Below are 14,442 nucleotides of genomic sequence, written 5' to 3'. Positions count from 1 at the left end.
CCAAATAATATAAGAAGTGGTTGTCACATTTATTTCGATTCACAGACCATGAGCAATTTTACAGTAGAGTCAATTTGCCATTTAAATTTTGGTTTCAGCAGGCCAGTTTTCCTTAATTGTGAGTATTAGACCACTTGGAAATAATTTGCACATTACAAGTAGAAAATTACTTTTGTAATATATGAGTATCCACTTTAACTTTCCTCTGGTTGGCTGGTGGTGTGTGGATTTATAGGACCTTGAAATTTATGTATGAAAACCAAGTCTCTCTTTCCACAGTTGTCCTTATCTCCTCTCATGTGTATTTGGCCAAGATGTTCATATCCAAGTTGCTGAAGTTGAGGTCTTTGAATTATATTGTAATTAATTCATTAATCCTCATATTCATATATATGAATATATAACCTATATAAGATTTGTTCTGTGATAGACATTTGGGGGAGAAATAAAGGAAATACTCATCTGGATGGTCAAGATAAAGTAGCAGTGGGAAAAGCACAATTTAACCTTATCATGCCTGTGTAGAGAGGGTTCTGAAAGATTTGATAAATATAATAGTATAAACTCACCCTTTATGATGAGAGAAAATGTTCTGATCACTCAACTTCAAGACGAAATAACTGAAATTGGGTCAGGTGCTGTAAAGGGCTAATAGGATGGTCTGGTCATAAGGAGGTAAAAGAGGTCCTGATTCATTCGACCAAGTGAAATGAAAACTGTGTAGGACATGGACTCCATCTGCAAACTCAGGAGAGCATCAACAGAAGGGAAGCAGAGGATTTTGTTAAAGAATATTGCTGTCAGGAAAACAACTTAGAACTGCCCTTAAAAAAATTGTCTTGCAGAAATTTGGAGAATATCCTCTTGTAGGAACACATGAGTTGTGAAACAGGAGTTTTGAGATGGAGTTTCTCTATTTTTCCAGAAGGCATTATGTGTGCCCAGGAAGTGTTTGCATTTAGCTTCTGTCCAAGCTTTAAATGCCATGCCATGCAGCATGCCAGTCCAGCTCTCCTTTCAGGCTCTTGATAATGAAGCTTCAGAAACTCTTCATTGTTTTTTGGTGCTTGCCAATGTTGAACCCCTCTTGAGTGATTGCTCTTCTGTGTCAGCTTTAAGCTGCTTGTTGCTCCTTAGCAGGCTAAAGCTGCATTGTTTGCAGCCTGCCTTTCTATTCTTGATTCTTTCCCCTTTGCTTCAGCAGCCCTCTGGGCTGGCTGAAGTGGGACATAAATCTCTTCTGCTCTCTCACTCCCCAGCCTGTGCTTACGTCTGGCTCTTCCTCTGAATGGCCTTATACACTCTTATAAATTTCTTCTGAAAACACGTAATATTCAAAATGTTTTCAAATGAGAGCAGTTTTGTAAAGGAATATCCAAAAAAATGGGAAATATAGACTCTTTAGACATTCTTCTGTCACCCTCACATACCAAGGGCAGTGAGGAAAGTGAATGTAGTAGTTTGTGGAGTTGAAGTTCTGCTAAAAATGACAGAATTTTAAAGTAAACAACAAGTTTAGAAGACCTTTAGTCTGATGAATCTTGTTGGCTTTTTTGTCTCTCATTTTGTGTTGTGTGTAAGAGAGTGTAATTTTACTTTTGTGTAGCATGCCAGCATCTCTGGTGGAACTACTCACATTTCAGATAATAGCACAGGCTTCTATTTATCTCTCTGTTGTTCCTTAGAGATGTCTTTTGGATGAATCCATTAGCAACCATATCAGAGTGTGTGCTGTACTCTCCCTGCTTCGAGTCAGAATGTCAAAGTTTGGGAAATGCTGCTCTGTCCCTCGGAGGGTGCTTAGGTAACCTGTGTGCTTTGGGACCACTTGTTTGTCTGTTTGGGTAGAAAAAGGTCCTAAAATTACTTCTAATGTAATTTTATTTAGTAGACAGATACTTTACATGGGTAATTTAAAGTAGATTCCAGCTGGAGAAAGATAAGTCTGATTTTCTTCCCTGGCCCAAGACCAGTGGTGGTGGTGGTAGCAGTATGGAAGTGGAAGTCTAAAAGTCATCAAACAGCTGATTTCAAAACAGGGGCATGTTCACCCCAGCCAGAGTAAAAATAGCTGTGAGACTGTGTTTTTCTAAGCTTGATGCTTTTGTTTTGTTTGTTTGTTTGAGGAAAGAGAATAAAAGTGAGGAGAAGCCTACCCCAGATCAGTCAGTAACAATTTTGTTATTATGTTATCTGCTGCCTTAATACATGTATAATTTTTATAGTCCTACTTTGAAATTAGCCAGTAAATTAAAAGATCTAATCAGAAATCTATATTTTTTAAAAATGAGTGTTATAGAAATATGCTTCTGGATGCTGTGAATTTTAAATTTAAATATCTTTTAATTGGATACTGGTCAAAGTACTTTGATTCAAAAGGCTTCTCCTGCTTTGTTTTCAGGGCAACCTAAATTATAAATGCACTATTTTATATTCCCTCCAAGTCATTAAGAGTTCAGTTTTGTCACTGAAGGGAGATGTATTCTCCCATTGACTTTAATATGTATAAGACTGGATTCCAGTAGTCCAGCAACTAAATAAGATGATGGTGTTCCTCCAATTAGATAAATGCAAAAAACCCCCAAAAAAACAAACAAAAAAACCCCCTTAAAATAATTGGGGACAGATCAAGACATTTTGAGAAATCCACTACAGTGACAATGTGATTATATGGATTATCAGTTGCATGTAAATCTTTGTAAGGATGATTGATAGAAATCCCAGACAGAAACAGTTGTAACAATACACCTTTTGTGGTCTCTGAAATTAATTTAATAAATGTTTTGGAGATTGACTAATACACAGATAGTGACCTTTTTGTTTCGGTCAGTGTGAAGTCAAATATATCTTGGAGATTAGTATTGATCAGAAAAGAGCCAAAATCAATCTTGGATTTTGAGGGTCATTACACTTGGAAATAGGATGCAATACTGCAAATGTTGGGTTGTGGAATGCTTTTACAGTAATTATGGGAAAATAATCTTTTACAAAGGTACAGTGTCTAAAAAGACCAGATCAACTGCTAAAAGATTGGTTGTTTAAATAAGTAATAAATTCATCTCCTTTCAGCTTTCCTTAGGTCAAGAGATGATATCCAACAAAAAGTTGGCTTTATTACCATTAAAGCTGGTAATGAAGTTCCCTTTTGCTTCAGTGCTGGAGGGATTTTGCCCTCCCTGTTTGGAAACCATAAACTGGTGTTTAGGAGAAGGTTACCCTATGTTTGTTTAGGAAAGGTTACCCTTTGTTTGTTCAGAGAGTTTTTTGTTTGCCTTTTTTTTTTAATGTGGTAAATTCTTTTCTGTCTTGACTCTTTTCCTTAGATGTTTTGGTGAAACTTAATTTGTGCAGTTGGAGAAGTAAAAGTGGAAGAAGTAAATTACAATACAATGTACCTTTGGAATATTGCATAGCAAGTATTATAAATTTTAATGAAGGGGAACTAGTGCTGCTTGCTATATTAGAAATCTTTGAACAAAACTTTTTATTTTTGTCTTCAATAGATTTTTTGGGGGTGATTTTGTCTGGTATAAAGTCTCTGGCCTCTGTAGCTCATATAAAAATAACCTGGTGGAAATTTTCAAGGATATAACCAGAGAGTTTTCAACAGAAGTGAGTCTGTGAAGATCTGAATTGACTGAAATGTCTATCCTGTATTAAGTGAATTAGTGAAAATGGTATTTTGTAGAAGATTCCTCTGTAAAAGATAAAGTTTTCCCCCTTATTTTCAGAATGTGTTAAAAAATGAAGGTTATTTTGTTTATTTTCTGCACAGAAGTCATCTTCTGATACAACTTTTTCTGCAGAGAGCACTGGATGACATTCTCCACAATTAATTGCTACAACTGCATTAATATCTGTGATTATATTTGGGCTGTCACCTAGGCTTATATATTGAAGTCTCAAAAAATATATGTAAGCTGATAGATGATGCATTTATATTTATTTTAAAATGGATACATATTTCTAATCTTAATGATGTGTTTGAATGGAAATAGGAATCTGTGTCCATTTGCATGTTTCAGGGACCATGTACCATTGCCCTTGAAAATGAAAGCCCTATATAAATGCAAGCTATTGATATTGGAAGTGATCTTCAAAGCTGCTTCATTTAAAGATATTTAACTATTAATAATGAGCTACATTCCAGATACATTAGTTCATATTCTGAGAGATCAAAGTGCCAAGATTATAGATAGCACTTCTCAGGCTGTAAAAGTCCTTTTACCAGAGCAGCTCTTCTTATCAGTGGACTTGTCTTAAATTTCTCATAATAGTTATCCTCAGAGAAAATCTGTGGTGGGTATATTAAGAAATTTGCCTTATTTGTACCTGAAATAAGACTTTGAAATGTATTAGCAGAAATCTAGAGAGGACTAATATATGCCATCTTTTGCTGCAATGACATTTCCTTTGGATTTAAAGCAGGCTAAGCCAAAAATGACAAGAAATCACTAGAAACCCCTATAAGTGATTTTCAGAATAATATTGCTTAATAATCAGAATTAAGGTATTTTTTAAAAATCTCAGAAAATGGGACTTTTAGTGTAGAAATATTGTTCTTCTTACTGAAATATTTTGGATGAAATTTGCAAGAAGATTATTTTACAATGGACATTGCCACATGGGATAGTGTATGGGTCAGTTTTACTAAGTAGAGAATGTTGGTCCCCAGCTGCTGCCTATTCCTTTGTTTCAAGTACTAATAAGAGAAAATACTAGAATTGAGTTAAAGAATTTTAATTGTTTAGGTTGTCAAAAGAAGGAATTAGTACAGTGATTATATTTTAATAGTAAATTTATATATTCTGGTTTTTGACGTTTTTGTTTTCCTTCAATGAAACTAATGGATAGTGATCCATTAGAAAAAATAGTGATTTTTTTCTGTTTTGCTCAACCTTTATATTAATACTTGCTTACCCTAGCAATTTTTAAATAAAACACATAAAGAAGTAATCTACCTTGAGCTGACTAGTGAGCCCCAAATGCCTGTGAGTTCTGCACATCAATCTTCTCCGTGTATGGAATTCAAATGCTAATATATTTAATATGTGAGAGAGACCTTTAATACAGAAAAAAAAATATATTGGAAAGTGATGCAGCCACCTGATTAATTTATTTAGTTAGTTTTGAAGGGCCCACTCAAAATGGGTCAGGCTTGCACTGTTTGACTAGCTGACTTTGAGAAAGTTTGGAGGCAGTAGGTAACTTGACCTATATTTTTAAACTGGGACTTCAGAAACTGGGCTGAAGAAAGAATCTTGCAAAGTTCTTTCTATGCATGGAAATGTTGAGGTTTGGACACTAACTTAATCTTGTTCTAAGGAGTCATATATTAAATGTGCATGTGAGTTAGAGGCTGCTTTATTTCCTCATCTGAGAGTTTTAAGTGAAGTTCATTATAATTTTATCTGTGTAAGAGCAGAGGAGGCTCAAGTTGCATTTAGCCAGGCATGTGTCTATTAAAAAGGCATTGTATGTCTGAAAAGCGGTTCCTTCTGATTTGTAATGTTTTGTTGCCTTTTTCAGTAATGGAATTGATCGTTTTAGAAGTAAAACTTTATTTAAAAAAAAAAAAAAGATTAAGAATGTTACAGAACTGATACTGTGTTGCAAAGTGCTACTGTTTTGATTGGTGTCACAAGTCTCCAATAGTGTTTTGCTGGAGCTCTGCCTCCAGCTATGTTAATATGCTACAGTTTCTCAGAAAACACATCACAGAAAAACATCACATGTTTTGCTTATTGTGCTATTACCTGTTCATCACAGAAGACACATTGTCTGTTTATGAGTTGGAAAGATTTATGGAAATTTCAATCTGTTCTTAATTAAAAACCCCCTGTTAATAGCATTAGTAAAACCGTGACATTGGAGATGCCTGCTAGTGTTGTGACTTGGTGTATTGCTTTTTTAACTACTGTCTCTACTTTTCCCAAGTGGAAAGATGGCCACAAGAATACAAAAAAAAATTGAGAAAGAAGAGGTATTTACCCTTAGTTACTGCAGTTTTTATTTTGCTAATCTAGATTGTCGTCTTTTAGTTTTTCCAGATCTTTCAAAATCCTCCACAAAGTCCCAGTAGCTCTTATTTGCTAAGATTTCTGTATAAAATAATGACATATCATCTGTTTTTCTTATATAGGAGACAACTGTAGTGTTCAAATAGATTTACACTTGGACTTTTTGTCACTGACTGCCACTAGCATTCTGTTGTAATTCAGTGTTTTACGTGCTGACTTAGTGAGGCTTTACAAGTTTCTCATGAGCACGTGCAAGGATCACTTGAAAACTGAGGAAGGTGGGTGCAGAAATCATGCAGCACACAGAAAATGATGGCATGATCTGATCAGCTGATACCAAAGACACTGTAAAACTTTACATGGGGTCCTTTTAGACCAGTTTTATATTCTCTTCACACCATTTCCAATATGTTAAATCATGCTGCTTTCTAGCCAAACATCTTCCAAGGAACAGATTGTAACAAATGTAGTTTTGTGGGTCTGTGTTAGAATAATGTAGTGGTTTTCAGATAGGTTTGCCTGCCCCATTTAAGTTTTTGGGAACACTTGGAACTATCACTTTTTTCTTCAGTTTTCCAAAAGAAGCTTGTCAAGACATGAAGAGAGCACCTTAAATCTGTCAGGATGGCAGCAGATTTGGTGACCTAGCTGCTTAGTGAACTTGCAGATTCATTTGAAACAAACTTATTTGGGGGAAAGAGCAAGTATTACATAGGTGTTTTTTTACATAGTTTTGCTACAATCAACTTTCTAGTGTCAAATCTTTGTATCAGAGTAGAATTTTTATTCATGGGTGGCAGTGGTATTACACGCCTCCCATCTGAATGCTGCAGGGTCTTTGTGTATGCTTGCAGCATAACTTGTCATAAAGTACTACTGATGAAACAAAAGCCCTTTCCTGTTTTTTTTTTTTCTAGCAATTGCTAAATAAGAAGTACCGACAATGAAGACTAACAATGCTTACTTTAATCATGTGAAAGAAAAATCAAGCTATTCAACTGAAGTAATTAGAACATTTTTGTTGCTTTAGTTCTGTGATTTTTTTTTTTTTGTTAATAATTTTTTTCTGTGTAATACTGTGGTTAGCCCTACAAGCAGTTTCCTAATGTAATATTTTTTTATGGACTGAAGCACAGTTTAAGCATGGCAGGCAATTGCAATTCAGTGCATGTGGCATGGGAAGAGTGACTTTGGGTAAAATCAATTTGTGAGGCATTTTAAAAATTAACTTCTGTCATTTTTGTTTGCTTCTTCCTCATGAACAAAGGAGACTTTCTTTTGGAAATATAAATGGAAATGTATGCTAATGAGTAGAAAATTCCTTCATGTACTCCAAAAGAGGGTTACAATACCAAGAAGAACCAAGAATGTGGTTTCAAGCTTCATCAGCTGAAGGATGCTGTTTGAAAAAAATTCTGCCTCAGGTCACAGCTAAAACATTTATTTAACTAGTCTCATTATAAAGCGTTATAGACTTCCAAGAGAAATTAATAATTCAGAAGGACATCTGTTAGTAAATAATTTAAATAACCATTTTTAAGCTAACAGTCATTAGTTACCTGTGTAATATTTCTGAAGAACAGTTCTCCAATTGGAAAGAATGTGTGACAAGATTACAAGAAGAGAATAATTTGACAGTCTTCAATAGATGAAACACATTCATAGTATTTAATGATTTATGCTTTACTGCCTTCTGTAATCCTCATTTTAACCATTTGACCTTCAGAGTATATTGTGATAATGAATTGCACAAAACTAAAGCTTCTGTAAAAAACCTGTTACTTGCATTTGAGACTTGTCAGTAATTTTATTAAATGGCCTCTAGTTTGTGAGCCTCAATTTGTCTTTCATACCTTTGATTTTATGGACCTCTGCTCTAGCCACGCTGTGTGCATTTCTCTTTGATGATGAAAGATACTTTTTTAATATAAAAGTCACAGCATAATCTTTAAGCATCCATGTTGTTATGCCCTAATGTCTTTTCTAGTTCTTCTCTGTAATGGTGTAAAACAAAAACAATCAGAATTCAAGCTACTTTTATAAAGTCATATTTTGAGGATTCTTGGTTTGCTGTCAAAATATTTTCCAATTAAATCTCCTCCCACTCTGTCCCATTGCCAAAATGAATAGATTTTTCTCTGCTGCTGGACAACAAGGAGGCATTTTCAGATTGCTGTTCTTGATGACTCTAAAATGCCATTTTTTATAAACTGGTATAGAGCCCATCTCTGTTTATATGTGACTGGGGTTGTGTGTTGTATTTTTGTAATGCATCACTTTATGTTTATAGGCAGTGGATTTCACCTGTAATTCAACTTTCCACACTTGTATGAAAGCCTTCTGCAACTTTGATCATTCTGAATTATTAGGAGGTATGTTTTTCTTTCATTACCAATTTTTGAACAGTTAACTTTTCTTCACTTACATATGGAAGTGTAAATGTCTCTATATACAGATAGAAGAAATATATTTTAGAGATCGTATACCCATATTATATATTTATACTTATGTGATTATTTGTAATGAATGAATAGCTTTCCTTTGTAAATGCAATATATACTCTTATTCCTGTGTAATTTCTGTCTTGTGTTCTTTGTGCTGCTGTTACACACACATAGGCAGTAGATACTCATGACTGGTCTATTTATGTTGGATAAAATACCATTTTACACAGACACGTATGTATATGCACATACATGAATTCATATACTCCCATGTTTGATTTTATCATCAGTGTAAAAGCACATGTTTAATGTTAGCTTTACTGGTAATTTTCATATGTACTGCTTAATCCTGACACTTCTAGTTTTGTAAAATTGTCAGAGACAATTCCTAATTTTGTAGCCATTTTTTCTGTCAAAATTATATCAGTGTTGCATGAGTGCCCCCAAATCTAAAACTTACATAGAAATGCTTAAAAATAGCAGCTGGCATCATAACTAATTTTCAATAATCCCACATCTGCAATGTGGATTCACCTGAAGACAGTAATTTTTTTGGGGGGGGGGGGCGGGGGAGGGCCTGGAATATAAAACCAAATTATTTTTATGAAATTTAAACTTTGTAAAGCTCTGGCTCTGTGGTTTTAACTTTTGCTGCAGTGAGGTGGAACAATTGTGATTTAGAAACTATTCACTGTAATTTTGAAAGTGTTTGGAAATAGGTGTCTGGTAGAGAAGTTCCGCAACTGGAAAATATCACTGAAGCCCAATCTGGGAAGATCAGTGGCATTTCATTCCACCTGTCTCTTGTTGTTCTCTCTACAATTTCTGTGACTGGATCTCCCCAAGATACACCAGCAAAGCCAGTGGTGTTTATGCCTTCTTGAAGCAGTACAGGAACGGTATAAGGGCCAGCAATATCTGCATGTGTGCACTCATCACTGGCATGCCCTGCACTTATGCAGCAGAGCAAGAGGGACTCACTGGCAGCTGTGTGCTGTCCCTGCCTGTGGTCAAGGGAAGGCTCAGAGCCAGGGCAGAGCTGCTCACGTGCTGTGAAGGGTTATGGTCTGGTTTGTTGTCTGTATGCAATATTAATGCTGCTTTATGTCACACCTGGAGCCTGTCAGACACTGAGAGGGCTCTACTGAGGGTGTTCCGTGTGGTTACTTCTTACTGTGTTTGGATGTGCTTCCACACTAGGAGTCCATAAGCTCATTCAAAATATGGCTCTTAGCCCGTGGTGGGTAAGGACATCCTAGTTTGTTGTTTTTCCTGCAGCTGAGTGTGTCAAAGAGCCTCTGTTTGTTGAGTAAACTCAGCAAAGAGTTCAGCTGTGTCTGAACAACAGTATTAAGGAATATCAGGCTCTCCAAACAATCCAGAAAGGATTATACCAATTTTTTTTTCCAGCTGAGCTAAAAGGCTGTTTATTTATTTAACAAAATAAATAAAATTGAAGGAAAACCATTACCTCCTTGCTTAAATAAACTTGGAGAGTTTTTTAAAATGTGTTTGAAATCTGGATGTCACATTTAAATCTAATTAGACTTGGAAAGATGTATGGTGAGATTGAGCCAATGTCTTCCAGTCAGCCTTGCACTGCAGTGCTTCCAGCAGAAAGTTGTTGCAATGAGAAGCAGAGTTTGGATGAATTTCTTTTGCTGTTTTGTTTTTAATTTTATTTATTTTGGGTTTTGTGGGTTTTGTTTTGTTATTTCTTTTCTTCAGAGAAGTGCTTCTTAAATACTATTTATATGCTGTGACCTCCTTTGTAATATTGATTATAATTAATGTTGAATTAGGGTGCATCTGCATTTAATTTTGGAAAGGATGAGCTAGAAGGCATTGCTTAAGATTGTAATTGTACTTTGTTTTCCTGGTAAGATGTGTTGATTCGTGTCAGGAGAAGAACCAAATATTTGCATGTGTCTTGAAATGGTCCTGTTTAATGGATGTGAGTGCTTTTATCTGAGTTCCAGTTTAAGCAGTGATGGCAAGGCTTAGTCTGAAGATTTTTGATAACAGTAGGAATTCATGTGGGAATTATCTTTTCTTGGTTTAATCTTGCCTGTCAGCTATGAAGAGTTGTGCCTTGTGGTTTGCTGTTTATTAATTAGATTTAGTCTGGTAAGCACAGGATGGAAAGTTACTCTTGTAGGCCAAGTCAAAACCTCAGAGGGCTGAGGCCATTTCTTACCCTGGCCTCAGAAGGAGCCAGGATAAGCAAGAAATGTTGCCTGTCTTCTGTGATGCTATTTTTTCTATAACTCCTAATCTGAAAGCAAAATTGCTGGAAAAAGTAAACAAATTCATATGAACTTTAGTTTCTCTTGTCCAAGAATCTGATTTATGAGAGAATATTTTTTGTTTATTGGCGTTAGAAAGAACCAAAATAATTAAGACAGAGGATGACTGTGTTTTTCTGTGAGAGATAATTAAAAACTAAACCCATGATTAAAATTTAGTATTTGTTAAATTATTTTCAGTTGGGTTGGTAAGAAGAGGAAAGATCTAGCATTTTTATTCCTTTTTTCCTTTTAAGTTAGAAATTATTTTCCTGTATGGATGGACAATTTTCTGCAAGAGGTGGTTGTTTCCTTGCATTATATACCATATCTGCTGAAACAGACTTGCTTTTCTGTGTGCTTCTGCTTCTTCTAGCTTTACAAAAATAAGTACATTACTTGAAGGTATAAGGTGACACACCTTGGGGTCCTTGCTACATAGGATTAACATCCACCTTCACTTTAAGTCAACCAGAAGTTGTACAGAAAATGCTGTACTCTGGATGAGACCTGAACTAGTTTCCATTAGTAAATTATTCTTGTTACAGGTTTTCTCTGTCTTTAATACAAAATAGGATTAAAACCTGCTGAACTTTAATCCTGTTATAACATTTTGTTACCTCATGTGCTTAGCTGACTCCAAGTTAAGTATTCTGTGACACGTTTGCCAAATTTGTCCATGGCTGGTATCTCTCAGTGGAGGGTGTTGCACCACTGGTCCCCCTTCAGCCCCTTGCTGTGAAAAATGTTACATTTTCTTGGTTGCTCTAAATCATAATGTCTTGATTTTAGTGTTTTGGCTGTACTGTTGCTCGTGGCACTGCAAGAAGTTTCTGGGGCAGCACATTACTCATGAGCCCTGTGTTGGAAAGCCCTGATCTTCTCCAGTAGTGCCACTCCCCCACTGCTGCAGGACAGAGCTGGCTGATGCAGGGACCCTTGCTTCAGCTTCAAGGGGCCAAGCAGTGGCCAGAGCTGCACTTGTATCAAAGCTCAGTCACCTGAGCAGTGCAGGGACACCTCTGGCAGCTTCTGCACCAGCTGTTGCTCACAGGCACTTGAGGACGCTCACGAGAGCGAGCTGTGTGTTGTGTACCCGAAGGTGCAAAGCAGTGCCTGTGCTGTGGCTGTGCTGTCCTCCCTGCAGCTGCCTCAGGTGGGGACCAGGACCCTTCAGGGCTGCCTGTGCCCCTGTGGCTGGCAGAGATCTCAGTGCCCTTTAATTGGCATCCCTCATCTCCTCTTGCCTGCAGTGCACAGCACGTCCCCCTGCAGTACCACGCTGCCTGGGACTTGTGCTGGCCTGCTGACATGGACCCTGTCCCTCTGGGGGTCCTATCAGCAGTGCTGTCCTCAGGATTGTTTTCCAAGACATAGTTATCGGTTTAATTTGTTTAAAATTTGCCATAAGGAGAAATAGGCTATGAGGTCTTTCTTCCTGGGAGGAATTTGCACCAGGCAAAACCTGTCACAGAGCATTTGCTGCACACTATCACACTGTGCTGCTAAGAAAAAGAGCAAGTGAAACTAAAATAGTTTATGTTGCTGTTAAAATTTCACTCCATTATTCTGTATCTTTCGTGTCCTTTTAGGATTCTTTAGGAACAAGGCTGGTTGCTGCTTTAAATCCTGAAATCTCAGGTCTCTGACAGCTTTGTCTCTGCTGTAGATAATTTTGTTGTTGCATAAAATGATGAATTTCAATGGGGAGTAAGAAAAAAAGGAGCTCTCAGCCTATGGAGAACCTTTCCCACAGAGTAGGAAGTCATAGAGTAGATGGATTTAATATACCAGAGTGAACTTACTGACCCTGATAAAGACTTTTTCTGAGCCCTTGAAGTCATCTTTAATGATATGATCAGTTTTAATACTTGCTGGTGGTTATGCAAATTTAAAGATTGAAATAATGCATATTATAAGATCTAGAGCCACTGTATCTCATACTTTTGACTGGATCTGGCATGAGAGAAAGTTTGCCTACTTGGACTTTCTAGAAGCACTGTTTGTCTGCTATGCGCTGACTAGAGCTAACTGTCTTTAGTTTTCCCCTGGAATCTCTTAAATCCATTCTTGAATCAGTGCTGGGGAAAGAATGCTACTTCATAACACAGAGAATATGTATTTGTTCTAAAGGGTAAATATGTGGTTTTAAAACTGTCTCTTTTTGAAGACTTTTCATCTAATATTTAGTAGTCAATGTAAAATTAATAACTAAAATTTATTTCGTTTGAATGGACATAATGCCAAAAGAGTAACATAAACAACCAGTTATTGGTGTTTTATAGGAGAATCAGGAGAGAGAAGATCTGTAAGGCTTGGGATTTTTTTTGGTTTTTTTCTTTTCAAAAAGAAAGATGGTATGCACCTTAGGCACCTTAGTGTGTGTTAAACTGCCACCTGATCTAACCCTATCACTGTTTTCAGTAAAGCGACTTCATAATTTGAAAATATTATAAATTATTAATAGTGATTACTTTGTGCTCACTTCTGGATTCTGCAAGGATTCGTCACCAAAAACATCCCAGTACAGCAGTACTCTTTATCAATTCCATGTCTGAAGTTCTGTTTTATATTTTTTAATGTGTTTTTCATTAAAAACTCATATTTTATTAAAATAATCAGACAATCTTAAAAGCATTTCAATTATTGGCTGTTGAAATACTGACTTTTTAAATATAATTGTCTGTATTGTTGACCTTTCTGTGACATTTTCAGAATCAGTGTCACACTGAGTACAGATCTGGGGTCATCTTTTTTTAGTTGACTGGTTTTGTTTTAAAAGCACCATTAGCTTTGTCATTTTACGTTGTTTTACTTTGTAAATGTTTGGACCTTTCCTTTGTTAAGCCAACACCCGGGAAATCTGTTGGCATTTAAAATATTTTGGGATGCATGCTTTCTGTTTCTGAAGATGTAAAAATATTGTACAAATGGTCATTATTTAATAACTTGTTTTTTAGTAACTAGAACATAATAATCACTGTAAAACACTGATATATCATTCTTCTTCCTTTATATGCAGGAGAGATACCTTTTGAACTCTTCTGCCTTGTCTCCTAATGAAAACTTTATCAAAAGATAAAAGCTTTTAACTCTGAACTCATTGCTTGGTAACTTAGGTGTGCCTTTTATTTAACTGCGAGAGTGTGTGGATTTGTGAAAGGTGTTGCATTCATGACCAGACTAACCAGGAGAGTTTTAACCATAGCCTTAAGAATTCCAGTTTGGTTGGGTGTGTTTTTTTTTTGTTGTTGTTGTTTTTTTTGGTTTGTTTTTTTTTTCTTTCTTTTTTTTTTTTTTGTGAAGCTTGATCCAAATAGATTCGTGTTTAAGTGTAAATTGAGCCACAATTCATTTTCTCAAGTCTAGCTATGTTGGTAAATTGGGTTTTGTTCAAAATTGGAATATAGAAACAGTAATGTTGAAGTGTTTTAGGATCTGCTCTGTGAATTCTCTTTGAGGTGATTAGAACAGACAGCTCCTGGCCCTGAAATCAACACAACTAGAGGAGGGATTTTGGTTACTGAGAAATGTCACAGCAATAGAAATGTTTCCTTTAGAAAACAGATTGGCTCTTCTTAGTTAAGAGGAGAATTTATTTAAAACATATAATTTGTTTTAAAAGGGGTAATATATATTATGATCAAGACTCTGTGGATATTTTCATCACATGATCTAAACATTTGGGAATCT

General features: G+C 36.0%; 1 protein-coding gene across 1 annotated transcript in view; it reads left to right on the top strand.

Annotated features, from left to right (window-relative positions):
- THSD7A (thrombospondin type 1 domain containing 7A) overlaps positions 1-14,442 on the top strand; it is a 260,490-nt gene that overhangs the window by 2,306 nt on the left and 243,742 nt on the right. The window contains exon 3 of the mRNA XM_064411230.1: positions 8,311-8,392. The gene's annotated coding sequence lies outside the window, so the exon portion shown is untranslated. The remainder of the gene's footprint in view (positions 1-8,310; positions 8,393-14,442) is intronic.

Source organism: Passer domesticus, chromosome 1 (genome assembly GCF_036417665.1).
Source record: "Passer domesticus isolate bPasDom1 chromosome 1, bPasDom1.hap1, whole genome shotgun sequence".
Lineage (NCBI taxonomy): Eukaryota > Metazoa > Chordata > Aves > Passeriformes > Passeridae > Passer > Passer domesticus.
This window is presented reverse-complemented; position numbering and strand designations above follow the sequence as displayed.